The sequence below is a fragment of the Puma concolor genome, chromosome B2 (assembly GCF_028749965.1).
Source record: "Puma concolor isolate L17-30 chromosome B2, mPumCon1.1.hap2, whole genome shotgun sequence".
NCBI lineage: Eukaryota > Metazoa > Chordata > Mammalia > Carnivora > Felidae > Puma > Puma concolor.
Window position 1 is genome coordinate 102,865,885 of NC_141671.1, and position 18,752 is coordinate 102,884,636.

The 18,752-nt window shown below is 41.1% G+C and overlaps 1 protein-coding gene across 2 annotated transcripts in view; it reads right to left on the bottom strand.

The window, feature by feature from the left end:
* The window catches only part of LAMA4 (laminin subunit alpha 4), a 145,262-nt gene that overhangs the window by 124,986 nt on the left and 1,524 nt on the right, over positions 1-18,752 (bottom strand). The window lies entirely within an intron of this gene.

An 18,752-nucleotide genomic window follows, 5' to 3' on the forward strand; every position in this document is an offset into this window, starting at 1 on the left:
CAGACTCTTGATTTCGGCTCAGGTCATGATCTCATGGTTTGTGGGATGGAGCCCCACATTGGGCTCTATGCTAACAGTGCTCAGCCTGCTTAGGATTCTCTCTCTCCCTCTCTCTGTCCCTCCCCTGCTCATTCTCTCTCTCTCTCTCTCTCTCTCTCTCTCCTTTTCTCTCTCCCCCCCAAATAAAAAAATAAGCATTTAGAAAAAAATCAACTCTGCTCATGGTTATCAGATTTGACGAGAATTTTACTAAAGTTATACTGCTAGTACCATCTTCCTATTTCACAGGTAATTGCCAACATCATCAAAAGGTCTTAACACCACTCCCCAGGCAGGATGGGTGAAGGTGTGAGGGTGGGGGTGGGATGGACAGTGGGGGAAGGTGATGAGAGAGAACACTTTTAAGCCTTTTTCAGGTTGCCTTTGAGTGTGGGGTGCACTCAAGATAGGAAACATTGCCTGTCAGCCCTCTGTAATTACTTGATTTGGCATATGCCAATTATTATTAATTTAAATATAATAAGTTACAGCTGGCGTTTCAATGTGTAACACTTTCTGGGTAGTGCAGATAGAAATGGACTGCAAAGCAAATAACGTAGATTCCTCATTAGGGAAGTCAACCCTTGCTAGAAGCTGGTTGTATGACATCCAGCTGTGTCCCTGACACCTCCCTTGTTCCATGTGAGGGATCTGACAACGGGCCTTGGGAAAGGATGCCCCTCTGTGTCGTATACATCAGCAGGTGTTTCCCCTTATGAATCAGAAGCAGATGTCTGGTTAGGCAGAATGTATGGCAGCTTGACATGTCCGGCCCCAACTAACAGGAAGACTATGACCCATAAATTGTACTAATAAAATACCATCACTATAATTTTGACCGAGCCATGAAACCAGCAACACGGAAGGAGGCTAGATCCCACAGAGGGGCTTGTGATTGGCTCAAAATTTAGAGTTGTTTGTTGAACCCTGCACCCTGCCATTGATATGAGGCAAATTTTATGAGACAAACGACAATGAGACTCAACCCCCAAGTGTTCTTATTTGTAAAATGTGAGCAGTAGAACTTATTAAGCAAACATTTTACGTCTCTGCTCTGTGTCAAGTGCCCAAAAGTCTCAGAAGAATGAATTTTCAGGGCAAGATCGGAGTCTGTTTAGGGACTCTGATGACAGGGCCATTTTCAAACAGTTCGTAAATAAACAAATATATCAAACACCAAGTGCTTTCAGAAAGTATGGGGAAAGAGTTACCATCCTGCACATTTAGCTCCACAATGTGGGAAGCTAATTAAGAAAAGAAAGAAAGAAAGAAAGAAAGAAAGAAAGAAAGAAAGAAAGAAAGAAAGAAAGAAAGAAAGAAAGAAAGAAAGAAAGAGAAAGAAAGAAAGAAAGAAAGAAAGAAAGAAAGAAAGAAAGAAAGAAAGAAAGAAAGAAAGAAAGAAAAAAAGAAAGAAAGAAAAACTTTTCCAATAAATGGTAAATCTATGCAAACAAAATTTTAACTATATCATGAACTATCCATAAGCTACTTTTTAGGACATGTTCTAAATACCAATACCATGTTCTTTTTAGAACATGAATGATATTCAAAATTGGTGCAGAATTGCCATCCTTTTCCTATCATTTGGGGTTATTTCCTATGATTTTTTTTTGTCCCCAGCTTCCCTCCCCTAAAAATTTAATTGTGTCATTTTGGTAAAATGCTGCTTAATTTCAAACTTTACTTCGTTCCGGTTTACATTTATAAATGACACAAATAACCTGTACCTCTCTTTTTAGTAAAGATTCTGAGGATAGTTTCAGAATCACTTTACCATCTGATGGTATCTGTAGCTTTTAAAATTTGCCCCCAAATAACTACCGTAATCATGATAGTTACTGGGGTAGAGCATACTCACACCAGTGAAAAGATACAAACTAGCGTGGAAGGAAAATGAGGACAAAGTAGCTGCCAGCGTGCAGAATGCTACAAATCTATTCTGTGCACAGCTACTTTACTGACAACAAAATAATACACATTTGTGAAAGGAAATGGATGGGGAAGGCTGAGGGTGTTTGATTTAAAGTAACTCTGTTATCTGTCATTTGAGGGGGGAAAGTTGTGCTGATTTTAAAACAATACTTGAGTTACAGATGTTTCCAGACCCCTTCCCTGATCCAAGGAAACAAAATACCATTCAGCAACAAACCCAGATTTGGAGATGGGGTTTGTTCCAATATAAACATTTCTTAGCTAGACCTTCTCTATGAAACTGCATCGTCAATTTTTCCATATACAGTGGGAAAGACAAAGCTTTTAGCTTAAAAGGCATTTTCACCCGCAGTGCAGAGCGCCTGGAATGCATAGTGTAGGGACGCCATGGCTCACCATTGATGTCAAGTTGAATGCTGATAGGGCCACCAGAATTACAGAGTTATGTCAGAATGTACATATGCCGCAAACAAAAAACCCAGCACTGCTTTGGCTTTCAGTACTTGGTATTTACTTGGTCATTTAGTCTTTCTTTTTGGTTTATGTACCACCGTTCACCTGAGACCTAGTTTAGAGTGTAGCACAAAGCAGGCATTTGACGAATAAGTGAGAGATGCATAAATTATTACCTTTTTTGAGCACTTCATATTGAAGGCACTTGGCAAAGCAATTTAGGGAATCAGAAGATGAATCACGGACACTGATGGCCTGTGTAACTTGCCATAAAGGTAGGGTAGAACGTACTAAGATCATAGTGTAACAGGAGAGGTACAGAGAAATGCTGAGAGACTGAAGAAGGAAAGCTTACTTTTTTTTAAAGTTTATTTATTTATTTTGAGACAGAGAGAAAGAAAGAGAGAGAGAGAGAATCCCAAGTAGCCCAACATGGGGCTTGATCCCAGAAACTGAGATCATGACTTGAGCTGAAACCAATAATCGGACTTTTAACCGACTGAGCCACCCAGGCGTCGCAGGAAAGAGGACTTTTACCTTGGGAGTGGGCGGGGGGCGGGACATACTTCAGAGGAGGTGACCATTGTGTCAAGGGTTTTTTTTGTTGTTTTGTTTTTGTTTTTTGTTTTTTTGTTTTTGTTTTTTTTCTTTGTTTTTTTTTTTGAGGAAAGCTGGAGCTGAAATGCTGGAAAGCATAGGTCAATTTTTAGTCACTCCCCATAAGGTACAAAGGCTCAAACTTTTATTCCTTCTGGTTTTGTTTGTTTGTTTGTTTTGTTTTGTTTTCTCAAAGCAGGCATTCTTCATTCCTGGTAATCTACTTCAATAATCCACTTCAATCTATAAATTGGACCTACTATTTTTCTACTTTCTGGGATCTTCTTTGGAAAGATTGGTTTAATATCACCATTAAACTCATGTGACATCTTCCGTAACCTTCTTGCTTACACTGTACTCACACAGAGATACGACTCTCTCTGTTCAAACATTGTAGATAATATTAGAGGCATCCCCTAAACCCTGAAGTAAGTGTTAAGTATGCCTAGAAGCCTCAATAATTCTTTGTGGTCCTCAGAACTCCACGAGTGACTTTCATGTGGAGAGGAATGTAGGAATTTTGGAAGTGGCAATAACTTCCAAGTTATAATTGATGCATGGGGAGAATGTCATTCAATTATAAAAAGAGGATCTTTTTATTTTATCCTTTTTTCATTTTGCTGTCTAGTGAAATTTTCCCAAAGTGAGGGGAACAAAAGAATGGTGGTAGAAATGCTTGGTTTTCTGGCCCTCTGAGTAGCTATTAGATTGACTTAATTTACTTAGAACCCACCAAGAATTATAGCAAAAACCTGGTACCCTTGGTTTTCAATAATTGTCAACAGCCCAGTCTCTGAGCAGCTGAAATAGAGCAGAAAACTGTCCTCATTTAAAACTTCAACTACTATTTCAGTTTTTTTTTCCTTTTTGAAGTTTGTAAATTTCTTAGTTCAGATGATTTGAACTAAGCTTGAAGGAAATCCATGCTGACTCATGACTTTGAGGAGAAAGCACATTTTCTAGTTGAATATGAGCTTATGTTAGCAGATTAAAAAAGGAGAGAGATTGTAATCAAAGGAAAATCAAGACAGTTTAGATAATCTGAGATGAAGATATGTCTTAAAACTAAAAAAGGGTCCCACACTTGTTAGCTTTCAAAATAATTAAAATGGAAGAGCAGACAGAGATGGTCTACAGGAAAGAAACAAAAAACAACTCCATGCTTATTTCCACTGAACATTTTGATATATTGCAGGTCCAGAAACACGGGTCACAGGAAAAATGTGGTGCATCTGCCAAAATAATCACAAATCCTCTCTGAGAGTAGGAAGAATCCAGTCCTTTAACAAAACCAAGAGATTTTAAGCACCGAAAAAAAGAACATTATACTTCCCTCATAAAGATTATTACTCTGACCTTACGAAGATACTTGTATCACCTTAAATACAGTATTACTGTCACCATGCTGAGGATCCTCCTCACATCCAGGGGGGAGGACCAGGAGGGAGGACAAGGGAGGACGGTACCTGCCATTTAGAAAACAAACCACTGACTGGGCAGCAGTTAAGAGCTATTCTGCCTCCCACAGACCTTCCTACCTTGCGGACCACAAAGGTCAGCAACCCCCTGAGATTGTCGTTATCGGATTCAGGACACGTCTGAGCAGATGCTGCTCATGGCACAGTCCCTGGATTTCACCAACTATAGTTCTGCTGGGACGGGGCAGATTTTATTGGCGACACGAGTACTAATGAAAGTAAAGTAGCTGAAACTCGGAACTGTCACAAAGCAGGGTGGGAAGGTCACGGTGGGATGTGTCTGCCAGAGTAGACTGCTTGGTGCTCTCCTACATTTCATTTTCCTCATTAATTTCTCATGTTACAGTTGTTTTGCTGCATGGTAGGGGAATTTGTTAAAGTCATGTGGAAACCTGAATGATGCTCGTGTGCAGGGGGAGTGGCAGACGCGATGTGGCCTGGGAATTTTTCAAATTAGCTCTAAAATTGCTTTCAAACAAAAGCATTATTGTTCACTTTTGAAATTGATTTTTTTTTTTTCTGTCTTCTTTTTAAGATCCAGGATGTGTTGTTTACTTTTTAGGACCATCAGAAAACTGTAGCTGGAAATTCTGGAATCTTATTGCACTCGGAAGTCTTCTTTCTAAGTATTGGTGCTGAAAGCATAATTTAAGGGGTCAATAGCCATAGGGGGCCAAGGCAAAGATCTCTGAAATAAAAGAAAGGTTATGAATGATGTGGTTATAAGTTAAATTCAAAACTGGGATAAATATAATGACGCAAAGGCTAAGAGAATTTCCAGTATTTCTGTACCTAAATTACTCAGGACTAAGGCATAGGTGGTGGCATAAGACATAACACGAAAGTCCCATGGATGTGCTTTTGTCTGATGCAGCTTGTTTAATGTCTCGACACACAGGGCTTCAGCTGTTCTTCACCCCTCTTACTTGTTCCGGTGATGGTATTCATGCTGTGATGCGGGGCGAGGGGACTGCTCCAAAAGCCAGGAAACTTGGTTTCTGGCCCCAGCTCTAGAAACCTGCTGCAGGACCTTGAGGAAGTGAATAAACTTTTGGCTCATTTCCTTCTCTTTCAATGACATTAGTGGCAGAGTGATTCCTCTTCCCATCTAAACAGTCTATAATTCTGTAAAATGTCTTGCGGTCGCAATAAGGCCACATGCTACGAGACTGTGGGAAAATCATCTGACATCTCCATGTTCCCATCCATTAGATTAATAACCCATGGGCTGCCTGTTTTATAAGGTGGTTGCCAGGAATAAAGGTGGGAAGAGGCAGGAATACATCTAGAAGACCATGGAGGCTTTGTAAGTATTCACATTATTTTCCAACTGAGTTAGTAGCCATTGGAGATTCCAATATCTGGCAGCTATGAATAACGCTTGTCCAACGTCAATAGCGTTTTTTTTTTTTTTTTGATGTTTATTTTTCTTAGTAATTTCTATGCCCAGTGTGAGGCTCAAACTCACGACTGCGAGATGAAGAGTCACGTGCTTCTTTGGGCCAGCCAGGTGCCCCTAATATCAATAGCTTATCTTTCAAGATGTAGAAAGTTTTCCTAATTCGTTGGAAGATTGGTTCTCCCTAGGTGTTCTGCATATAATCACAAAGCAAAATAAAGCAAAGTGAAAATTGCCTTGATGACACTGTGAAATGCTTAAGGTGTCACTGTTCTTATTCAAGTGAAAAAGTAAAGATAAGTTACAGTTTGTAATATTTATTTTCTCCCTTTTCATAGATGTAACATTTATGTGGAAGCATTTTCGCCTTTGGGGATAAAGGACCACAGACCAGTACAATGCTGCATTGAGGGAGGGAAGAATAAGATCAAGAACCATCTTTTTAGCTCAGAGTGCGGGTGAGAAGCTGTAGTTTAGAACAAGATGAGGCTTTGGATAAGCGTTGGAATAAGATGGTGTTTATGGCGACGGAATAATTGGATTAAAAAATAAAAACCAAGCAAACATCTGACCATTCCTCTGAGGATCAAAGACACCAGTTATCTGGTCTGCTCGCTGCCACCCTATACTCTTTCCAAAACTCCATTGTTAGGTGTCCTGAGTAGCCCCAGGTAATAACTGAGACAAAACTGGAATTTCCTTATTTCCTAGGAAAGGGCCAAAAATATCATCAAACAAGGAAGAGGAAGCATAAAAATATCTCTCAGGAGAGCACCAATTGTTTAGAGGTTTCTAGCTCATGTTTGGCACAGCTGCAGAGGTGCTCGGAACGTCAGAGGCTCTGTGCAAATCAGCAGGTGTGTGCACCGCTGGGAAACTGCCTAGGAGACACTGATTTGGACGACATTTGGGGTACCATTTTGGAGACCGGTCATGATTTAGAATATCAACGTGGGAGCTCCCAGCATAACGGTTTACTCAAATGTTACTCAAACATTTTAGAGATCTCCTTCCCCCCCGCCCCTGCCCCCCGCCCCCCCCCCCCCCAGTGAAATAGCATGTGGAATTCATCTACAAAACAGATTTAAAAAAAAAAAAAACAAGAAGATGTTCTGGTTGAAGGAAGCAAAGCCCCAACTTCCTGCTGCTCAGCCTCCCTCACCCCAAATTATAGCCAAGGCATTTCTGTAAGGCTTCAGCTTGGAAGTCACTGATTTAGTAGGTCTTGTGTTAAAAAGTCTCCAAAGAGATTTTTCCCCATGATGTAATATGTTTCTACAAACATCAACATCAGCAGTGCCTTTGACAAATCTACCCCTCACCCTTGCTCTCCAAACATACAACAAGTTGTCTTAATAGAATCTCTGCAATGACCACAGCATCTTTTTCCCTCCTTTCCAGACTACAGCCACCATTCGCTTCCAGGCCCTTCTTACTCTCTTCTGGATAATTACCAATGCATGACATAGGTGATTATTATTATTTTTTTTTTAGTGTTTATTTTTGAAAGAGAGAGAGAGAGAGAGAGAGAGAGAGAGAGAGAGAGAAGGGGGAAGGAGCAGAGGGCGGGGGGGACAGAGGATCTAAAGCAGGCTCTGTGTTCACAGCAAAGAGAGCTCAATGCAGGGCTCGAACTCATAAACTGTGAGATCATGACCTGAGGTGAAATCAAGAGTTGGGCACTCAACTGACTGAGCCACCCAGGTGCCCCAACATCGGTGATTCTGATTCCAGGCTCTCTGCTGCTTCCTGCCCAATGCATCTAGTAGCCTGTTTCCAGATTAATGTTGATCTGGAAGCACAACTCTCATTGAGTTTCTTCTCTTCTCTGAAATCTTCAGTGACTCCTGGTTGTCTAGTCTCACCAGCTGAGACTGTATCTCTTTCTAGAAGAAACCCTCTGTCTTTTGTCTTTCCTTATCCTGTCCCTTCACCTTGAATTTCCCTCAGTCTTAAAGATTTAACTCAGGGGTGCCTGGGTGGCTCAGTTGGTTAAGCATCTGACTTCGACTCAGGTCACGATCTCACACTTCGTGAGTTTGAGCCCTGCGTTGGGCTCCCTGCTGACAGTGAGGAGCCTGGTTGGGATTTCTCTCTCTCTCCCTCTCTCTCTCTGCCCCTTCCCCACTTGTGCATGCTCTCTCACTCTCTCTCTCTCAAAAAATAAATAAATAAATAAACATTAAAAAATAAAAATGAATTATTGCTTAACATACTTCACTGGGTAGGTGTTATGGTTCCTATGTGTCTCACAAATTCCTACGTTGAAGCTCTAATACCCAATGTGACTGACTGTATTTGGAGACAGGGCCTATAAGGAAGTAATAACGGTTAAACAAGGTCATAAGGGTAAAGCTTGATAGAACCGGTGTCTTTATACAAGAGGAAGAGACACTAGAGACTCCTTTCTCTCTCTGCACATGCATGGAATAAAGGACAGGTGAGGACCCAGAGAAATGATGACTATTTACAAGCCAGGAAGAGAGCACTCACCATAAACTAAGCCTGAAGTCTCCCTGATCTTGGACTTCTAGCCCTTTTCTAACCATTTTCCCTAAGGACCCGCTTTTACCACATTTTGGTTTCTCTCTTTATCCTTCTCTCAAGTTCTTTTAAGTCATAGATCCACAAAGTAAACTCAGGAGCCTACTGAGATGATTAATGCTTAGCATAGCTGGAGACACGTGAAAATATACACTTTCAGAAATTACGTCAATTTTTATTCCTATTATGTCCAAAGAAGAACCTTTCATTGTTACTGAGATGATAAGGTCAGTTTATGCTCTAAATTTAAAAAAAAAAAAAAAAAAGCAAAAATATAAACATACCAGTAATTAGAATATTCTTTATAGACTTGTCAACTACTATGACCTTTCTGGCATTCCTGGAGGATACTGGGGATCCCTGTTAGTTGAGCTAACGTAAGGCACTGTGAGATTTAGAAACACAGATGTTAAAGGATCATTATAGGATAAAGATTACAAGCTTGGAGCCAGATTCTAAGCTGTGATCTTGGATAAGTTACTCAGCTTTTTTATGTGACTCAGTTTCCCCATCTATACAATGGTATTAATGGTAGTGCCTTCCTCACTATGTTATGAGGAATAAATGGATTAATAACGCAAAGTGCCTAAAACAATGCCTGGGACACAGCAAGTGCTAATCACATGCTTAGGAGTTAAAGCTAAAAGGATCTTTGAAATCAGTCAACTAGGTGTCTCAAAGGGGTTCGAGGATAGCTGACGTTCAAGGCTGTTCTAAAATAGCCCCTCTCAGGGCTGGGGCTGCATCGAGGAGATTTAGAGTCTGCCAGCAAGATGCAGATGCCCCCTCTGATGCACGAGAGGCACAGACCCTGACTCACGAGCACTTTCCTACAGATCTCAATCCGTCTAGAGAAATTCCAGCTTGAGAAGGAGCCACGGCAATTCTCATCTTGTGGACGTAGCTCTTCCTATCTCTTCACGTTATCTTTCTAGCCTAGCACAAAGACCACACTTCTCACTCCCGGGAGACACATGATCCTGAATTAGAAAGCATCCCTTATTCACAAGAGAAACATTACGATTCCACTATTTCCTGAAAGGCGTGAGCAACACCCTATTTTCAAGCAGTGCCACAAGTAAATTCTTCCCCCGCCTCGCCTCCCTTACTCTCAAGGGCACAGAGTCTCCAGGGGTACCGTTTCTAGGCTGGGGTGCTGTGTCCTGCCCAATCTAGGGCAGGTTATCAAATTAGGCTTCCTCTTTACCTTAACATGAAGTCTCAGTTGATGGCTAGACTGTGCATACTGTAATGCTGTGATTTCAGTTGATTTTTTTTTTAGGTTTATTTCTTTATTTTTGAGAGAGAGAGAGAGAGAGAGAGAGAGAGAGAGAGAGAGAGCGCCCGCATGCATTTGAATGGGAGAGGGGCAGAGAGAGAAGGAGAGGATCGCAAGCAGGCTCAGCACTGTTAGTGTAGGAACCCAATGCGGGGCTTGAACTCACGAATCATGAGATCATGACCTGAGCCAAAACCAAGAGCTGGACGCTCAACCACCTGAGCCACCTAGGCACCCCTCAGTTGACTCAGAGGCACCCCTCTGAGTGCCTCAGAGGCACACTCAGTTGATGAATCGATAATCTGTCACTGGCTTTCCCTTCCTTTTGCACTGAGTGTAAATACATTCTCCCTTCTAGAGCTTGTTATGTGCCTTTCACTATTAAGAGATGCAAGGACATGAGCCTCCCCTCAGTAGTTCTCTGTGTCCCTCACTTCCTCTAACGTCATCCCTCCGGTGTCTCCATGTGGAGCTTCACATTTACAGTCACTGTGAAGGGTCTGGATAGGGCAGGTGGCAGCACTCTGGAGCCCAGGTGTGGGAGAGTGACTTTCATGGACACACTTAGGTGTCTGCAACTGAAGCTGTGTGGGAAGCCTCCTTGGTGGTCACCTTGGAAAGGCTCATGTCTAAGGCTGGGCCAGTGCTCTGTCCTGCAACCACCCTCACCAAGAAGCAGGGAGAAGGGCCCATTAACGCCCCCACCTCCCACCCCACCCCACCAGATCAGTCCCTGTGTTTCCTCTGGGCTCTAGGCTCGTCGGTCTTGGGGTTCTAACCGGGGTGGCCGCTGTGATGCTGAGTGATTCTCTTCCTTAAGCCAGCTTCCCTTCAAGTAGCTTAAACTGTTATCTATTCGTTAGATAATCACAGAACTCCGTTGCTAGAAGTAACCTTGTTTTTGTTTGCTTATTTTGTTTTCTTCTTTTTAAACTGTAGAAATAGAGGGCCCAGGAGGTGAAGGGACGTGCCCAGGTTCCTTTAACTGGTAAAGGTGATCGGGCCGTTAGTGGCATGGCCAAGAACCAGAAGAGTTGGTTCCAAAGTCACATTCCAGTGCTTGTCCCACTCTGCTGAATTCCGTGAGCCTCTCTTACTGATTGTTCAACTCAAGAATAAATAGAAGCAATAAAGAGCAAAGTGAATAACAGTATGTTAGAAGCAAGCAACTTTTCCCTTAAAGATATATATCTTTAAGAGAAAAATTATATAGATAGATAGATAGCCCATAGAAATAGCTTGAAAGAGTATAAGGCTGGAAGTCAGAAGACACAGTTTTTGGCACTGCTGGTAATGAATGAGCTTTGTGTCTTTGAGTGAAGCACCTTAACCATCTCCCACCCCGAGGCTCAGTTTCCCTATCTACAAAATGAGAAGGTTGAATCTCTAAACTCTCTTTCTAGATCTAACATTCTGTGATCCCTTTGATTTTACGGTTCACACCGCAAGATATAATAGAGTCATACATCCAATAATAACCACCCACCGCCTCTGCATTCAAACACGTCTCCTTTACGCCGAATTCTGTGCTGCAATAGGGGCTTCAGGGCTGGTTCCTTATAGATGGAATTTCAGTGAGTATGACACACAACAATTCCAAGGGAACAATACAGAATGAGGCAATTTATTCATGCACCACAAACACTGGCTCATCGCCAGGCATTCAGGCACTGTTCGGTCTCCAAATAACACGCATTTAGCACCTCACCTGTGACCTGGGGATTGACAGAATCACAGACGACAGAATCACTCTCCTGCTCTCGGGACTCACAGGCGTATCAGCAGGTAGAGAGGTTACTTTTAGGTCACTCTTCGCTTGTTAAATTGTATCACTGTTCCTCAAGGGGGAAACACACGTTGCCTGGCCAATGAAACTTGAAAGGCATTGTAAAATAACTCTCCTGTGGAAGGAGAGGCCAGCCCCAATTTTAAGCCCCAGATCCCGAATTTGTGCTCCCATTCTTGCTGTAATACTAGATGGTTCTACAGCCCTAGCATCCCAACGTATGAGGCCCACTAAACATTTTCTTGCCTTCTGCTGGTGTCTATATTATACATTCCTTTGGGCTGACACTTGGCTTTACAGAGCTGTGTAGTGCAGTGTCCTATGTTGCAATTTACTCTGTAAACAGACAACATGATTGCACGGAACAGTCACCTCTGAGGCGAGTTTTAGTGAAGACATCTCTAATCTTCAGACTCCCTCATTTCCTTTGAAGTAATCGTGCCACTTCATCTAATGGAGGGCATGATTTCAAAATAAATATGAATGCACAAAGTCTGCACTGTGCTCAAGGGTCCCTTTAGCGGTAGTATGCACAGCATGGATTACTGGTCTAGTCTGCAAGAGACGTGCGCGCACGCAGCTGTTGGTGGTATGGGATTTCTCCAACTCATCAGTTCTCATGGAGTCATAAATGTAGATATTTCACTCCATTTAGGTAAACACTAGATGTCTCGCTTCTTCCAAAACACAACGTACAAACCAAGAAAGTGCTGGAAGTGAAAAGAAGGTCATATTGCATATTGCTCAAAGTATGTCAGACCACCCCCTCTCGTCTTTTTTTTTTTAAACAGTACTTGTTTCTGTATTTTTTTTCTTTATGCAGGGGATTTGAGCTTGAATATGGACATTTTCCCACTACCATTCAGCCTCGGAATGCTGTTTTCCCCAAGTTTCTCATGATAAAAAGACTCAGATTCAGACCCTAACTGCTGGCAGCTGAATTTCATTAAGACTTTGATGGGAAACTTAAGTTGGAATTACAAACATCTGTGGCTAAGCTTCCCTTCAGTAAACCATTTCCCAGAATTTAACTTTACCACACTAGGAGCAAAAAAGAAAACAGTTGGAAAAAGAATGCTGCTCTTTGGCAAATACTGGAGTAGATATTTAAATATTCTTCTATGTGGTCACCACATCTCAGTGAACCAGCAGGCTTCCTGGTTTTAGAAAATAAATAAATAACTGTTTGGAAATACCAACGTGTGGAACTCAAAGATGTACTGGTAATCTGGTTTTAATGGTTTCTAATCAATCAAATGTCTCAAAATTATGTCTGGCCATCTTTATATTTATATGGTTACTCTGAGTGAGGAAAAGCCCAAAAGGAGAGAAGTGTTTTTGACGTTACATATTTCAAAAAATTATGAAAAAGTCAGGATTTGAGAATTTAATTGTGAAAGAAAAAAAAAAGTTATGGTCCTTTTCATATCAAAGATGTTGGTATTTTTGTTTAACTTTTCCGGAATTTAGAAAAATTCATTCATTTCTCTTCACCGATCAGATCACCCAACTGGGGAAAGGCTATGTTTAAAGAACCATTAGGGATACAGTGATTATAAAAATTAAAGTCCAGGGGCGCCTGGGTGGCACAGTCGGTTAAGCGTCCGACTTCAGCCAGGTCACGATCTCGCGGTCCGTGAGTTCGAGCCCCGCGTCGGGCTCTGGGCTGATGGCTCAGAGCCTGGAGCCTGTTTCCGATTCTGTGTGTCTCCCTCTCTCTCTGCCCCTCCCCCGTTCATGCTCTGTCTCTCTCTGTCCCAAAAATAAATAAACGTTGAAAAAAAAAAATTGTTTAAAAAAAAAAAATTAGAGTCCAGTCTCCGTCTCCTCCAATGTTGCCTGATCAGTCCATTTGTACGGAAAAGTTGGAAATAACCAAATTTACAGAATAAATAAAAGTTTAGAAAAAAATTAAACCGGTAAAACAAGTCTTAACTTGCAGTAGATAAAAACAGTGGAAGAGAAAGGGAGAGAAGGGAGGTACAGAAGAGAGGGAACTAAAGGCAGACTTTGTTAGGCAGCTCCTAGACATTATTTCACAATAATCTTGCAAGGCAAACACTTTTCTGTTCACGCTACAATCAAACAAACTGAGCCTCTGAAGGATGAACTAATTTGCTCAAAGTCAAACAGCTGGAAAGTAGTGGGGCTGAATTCGCAGCACATCTGTCTGGCTAGACGCCCAAGTTGTACCTTTGGTGAAAGGTGAATTTCAAATGTTGTTGAGCAGAGACTGAAATAAACAGCGCTCGGGCTAAACTGGGCCATCAGACGCACTTCCCACAGGGTATTAAAAAAAAATGAGTCAGCAAATTCACTTAAGATTCCGGACCCTGTTTTCTCCTGAAAAAACAAAAGACCTGGCAACACAGAGGTGCGTGTCCCTCTGGAAGAGGCAACCCTTCTCCTGTCACTTTGCATCTGTCACTCACAGGATGTATTCCTTTCACTGCCCAGTTTTTTTCTCGTTAGTTTGTTTGTTTTTGTTTTTGTTTTTGCTTGGCCTCTCTAGGAATCCAAGTTTTAAAACTTTTTCTGTACCACACAATCAGCAATTCCACTTTTGGATATCTACCCCAAATTGCTGAAAGCAGACTCAAAACAGATATGTGTAAGCCAATGGACACAGTAACACTATTCACAGAAGCTAAGAGGTAGAAACAACTCAAACGTCCATCGATAGATAAAGGGGTAAGCAAAATGTGACATATACATACATTAGGATATTATTCAGCCTCAAAAAGGAATGAAATTTAAACACATACTAAAACATGGATGAACCTTGAAGACATTATGGTGAATGAAATAAGCCAGACACAAAAGAACAAATACTGTAGGTTCCACTGATATGAAGTATCTATCAGAGTAATATTCATGGAAACAGAAACAGTTGCCAGGGCCCGGGGAAGGGGGTACTGGGGAGTTGTTGTTTAATGGGTATTGAGTTTCAGTTTGGGAAGATGAAAATATTTTGGAGATGGATGGTGGTAACGGTTGTGGAACAATGTGAATGTACCTAATGCCACTTAAAAATGATTCAAATGGAAAATTTTATGTTATGCATATTTTACTGCAATAAAAAAAACTTATAGTTAAATCAGAGAACTCTGGAACCATAGCAAATGGAATTCTTTATTTTCTAGCAATTTTATAATACATTCTATAAGATAGGCCATGTATTCCTATAGGTGGTGGTGTTCTGAATTCTTTACCTATTAACCTAAATATGGAGGTTCTAATGTAAACTGTAGCATCATGTAGAGGAAACATACTAGAATATGTTTATTTTTTTATTTTTTATTTAAAAAAAATTTTTTTTTCAACGTTTATTTATTTTTGGGACAGAGAGAGACAGAGCATGAACGGGGGAGGGGCAGAGAGAGAGGGAGACACAGAATCGGAAACAGGCTCCAGGCTCTGAGCCATCAGCCCAGAGCCTGACGCGGGGCTCGAACTCACGGACCGCGAGATCGTGACCTGACTGAAGTCGGACGCTTAACCGACTGCGCCACCCAGGCGCCCCTAGAATATGTTTAAAAAAGGAAAATGGGATGCAAAAAAGACCCTAGAGTTAAAAAAATCTATCAGGGGGACCCAGTGATATGCTGGGGAAAAAAGAATGGGATTTGGTAACCTTGGGCAAAATACTTACCATCTCCAAACCTCAATTTGCTTATCTATAAAATGGGTATAATGTTCACTATTGACTACTACAAAAGATAATACATGTAGTTCCACGGGACATAGTAGAAGTCAATAAGTATTAATTTCTGTCTTTCCTATATGAGTAGTTTAAAAAGTAGTTATTAGACTCGCCAGGAAAGGGAAGTTATCTCGATTCTTTGATAATCCTAACATTGTATGCAACTTATGCTACTCATCCAGCAAGCATTGCACAAATAGTCTTTGAATGGCATTTTATAGATCTTTAAGAAATTTCTAAAACTTTGACTAAAACTTATGCCTACAGATAGTTCTATTTACCTAATAACTTTTTCCTAGGTACTCTTGCATAGTTGAATTACTTTCATAAATTCCATCCTAGCTGTGCCACTTACCGGGTAAGGTGCCTGGGCAAATGCTCTCAGTTTCCCTGTTTTCAAAGTAAGAGAATAACTATACAAGTTACATTGAGTTGTTGAAGGTGAAAAAAAATAGCTCTTGGAGAGTGCTTAGATTAGTGTGTGACACACAGTAAATACTCAATGAGCATTAGCCATAAGCCATGCTATTATTATTACTACTGCCGCTATATTTAGTCCTTCTAAAATAATGTCTCCCAGGAACCTTCTTTGGTATTTGGTGAGTAGGTTGATTGTGTCCTACTGGTCTGGCTCTGGAGTAATACTTTTTCCACATTACCCCCATGGCCCTTAGCTTCCAGCCACTTTTACAGAACATTAATTCATTCAGCTTTGTATGGTGGCTATGTACATTTTTCTTTCTTAGATTGCTTACTCCTTGAGGGGAGGGATGTGACTCTGCCTTCTTCTGTCCTTCCTGGCACCTACTTCATTGCTCTGTATACAGTAAGGCTCCAAACATACTTGCTGGATGATATAAAGTGAATGAAATAATGACTGCATGTGGGAGTTCACATTACCTTCACGCACTGTTGGACAGCAATATAGAATGATGGCCCAGGCCAGTGACTAGAGGTCTTCACGTGATTCAACAGGGCCTCTTTCAAAGTAAGAGCCCAAGATAAGGAGAAGGAAAGTAGACAGCGAAAGAGATCTAAGCTGCCTTTTAATAAACATACTGCGATCCTTTAGTGGCAGGGCACCAGTTATGTTGGAGCATAGGATCATGTATCCACAATAAAAGAGTCTAGAGGAAAAGTTGCTCAGAATTAGTCTAGTTCATAGTGCTTTTTTAAAAGCAAGTAAGTTTGTCCAGTGTGGGGTACATGTGCACATGTGGTTCACGGGCCACTGATTTTCTTGGAGGGAAGCTAACAATAACAACAACAACAACAACAACAACAACAACAACAACAACAACAACAGAGCCCAGTCAAGTTACCAGGAGATAAATTCCTGTTTTCTTTGCTGAGAGAAGTTTGCTCAACACTGTCATTTATTGCCCTTAATTTCTCAATTATCTACCAAGGGCAGTAACAGCACCATTGCCCTCCATACCTCTCATTTTGCCTTTCCAGTGGAGACTTCACTCTTTAGAGTCTCTGTGCGGTGGCTTCTTCCCACAGTATCAACCTCTAACCTAGTGTTCTTGAACTTATTTAATTCCTGCTCCTTTTTGACAGACGACACTGTCATTCCTGCCAAGGACATTGTGACACCCTCTTCTTGGGGACCATTCCTATCCCCATCCCTACACCCCTTCCAGTGCTTTTGCAGATCCATATTGGTTAAGAAGGCTTCTGCCTGGTTTTACTTGCTAGAGTGTATATGATAGAATCAAGACTTTCTCTTCTTAAATGTAAAATATTAGAACATTGAATATGCTTTTTTGAAACCAGCCCATCACCCTTTTGCCCATCCTACTGAGAAACACTGCTTTCGCCATAAACTCAGCAGTGGTGAACGTGGGAAATTGCTTGTGAAAAAGCAGAAGGTGGGAAAATCCTACCAAATTAGCACTGATTTACCCATGGGTGCTCCTCTTTTCAAACCCTGTATCCTGGGGGAAGCTTTGGCTTGTTTGAGAAGGAAAGGAGGGACTTTCTTTCTTGGTCAGCCCGTGCTCCTCATCCTTTTATTCAGTGTGTATTTAATGTCATTGAACCCCTAACTCACACTGGGCACCAGTGTGCCAGAGTCTGGAGTCCTCTGTTGAGTGCCAAGGACCCAGGGGTGGAGAGGGCACAAGCCTTGCTGTCCATGGAAGAGCTTGGGAGAGCCTTTGGAGGGCCATCAGCCAAACCCTCCCACTGCTGTATGCTAGCTTGCCTTAGTATATTTTCCTTCCGCCCCTTGAAGGAAAATTGAGGAATAACCATTCATATAAATCCAAGTGAAGTAAAATGAATGCATTTTTAGAATATCCCTCCATCTACATCTCAAACCTCCTACAAATAAGGTATCACATATATCCACGGTCTCTTTCTCTCTCCATCTATAGATGTAAATACAATCTCCTGAACCAGTCAGTAGAATGGTTGCACCATGTTATTAAATTTCCAGAATGTATTTGCTTTATGGTCTCCTTACTGGCTATAAAGAGCATGGGAAATCTGAATGGTGGGTCATTGGGATTGCCACGGGACCAGAAATGAACTAGAGGTATTATGTGAAACTAGGCAGTGGGAATGTAATTACTCCAATCCCACACTTTCTACATCATATACTTTGACACTTCTGGAATGACTAATAGCTTCTTTCTGTTTCCCTAAACCAAAAGCCTGAATTGGCATTCTGAACCTATTGGACTCTGACAGTATTATACATTTAACTCACTATAGGATATTCTTTCTGGTAGGAAAGATATAGACAAACAGAGATACAGCAATATTAAGTAAAATAGCGCCATAAAAATAATGTTCTGAGAAATATTCCCAAACAAGGGTTTCTTTTAATTCAATCGTCTGCATATTTTATACTATTAATAACAAGACTTAGCATGTATACAGCATTAATACCATATCAGGTACTGTGTTAAGCATTCTGTCTGTATATTTTATCTAATTCCATCACAGTAACTCTAGGAAGTATGAAGTAGGCATCAATAACTTCTTTAAGCCTTGGTCTTTCTGTGTAATTGGGCATCTGGAATTTGCCTAAGGTAAGGAGGAGGTAAGTTGAAATTTGAACTTGGGACCATCAGACTGCAGAGCCTGCAATCCCAAAATACTCTGCTGTGCTGCCTTCCTATTATTTCACTGAGCACATGAGTATATAAGAAATTGCTCAGAGTCTCAGCAATAGATTTAAGGTTCCCTAAAAATCAAATAATTATTTGCTTACTTTTTGTGGGGTAAGAGTTACAAAAAGGTATGTGTGCCCATCTCTTTAAAATTAGCAGACAGAAATACAGAAGGTTTAGGTAAATTTGAGTTTCAGGTAAACAACAAATAATTTTTACTGTAAATACATTCCATGAAACATTTGAGACATAAACAAAAACATTTATTTGTTGCTATCTGAAACTCAAATTTAATTCAATGTCTTGTATTTTATCTGGCAACTCTGCCCCTAAGCATTTTGTTCTGAGACTTTCCATGCTCAAAGCAACAGGTGGAAATGCTTCCCAGGGGTTAATCCCAAGCCTGTGGAGACGCAATGC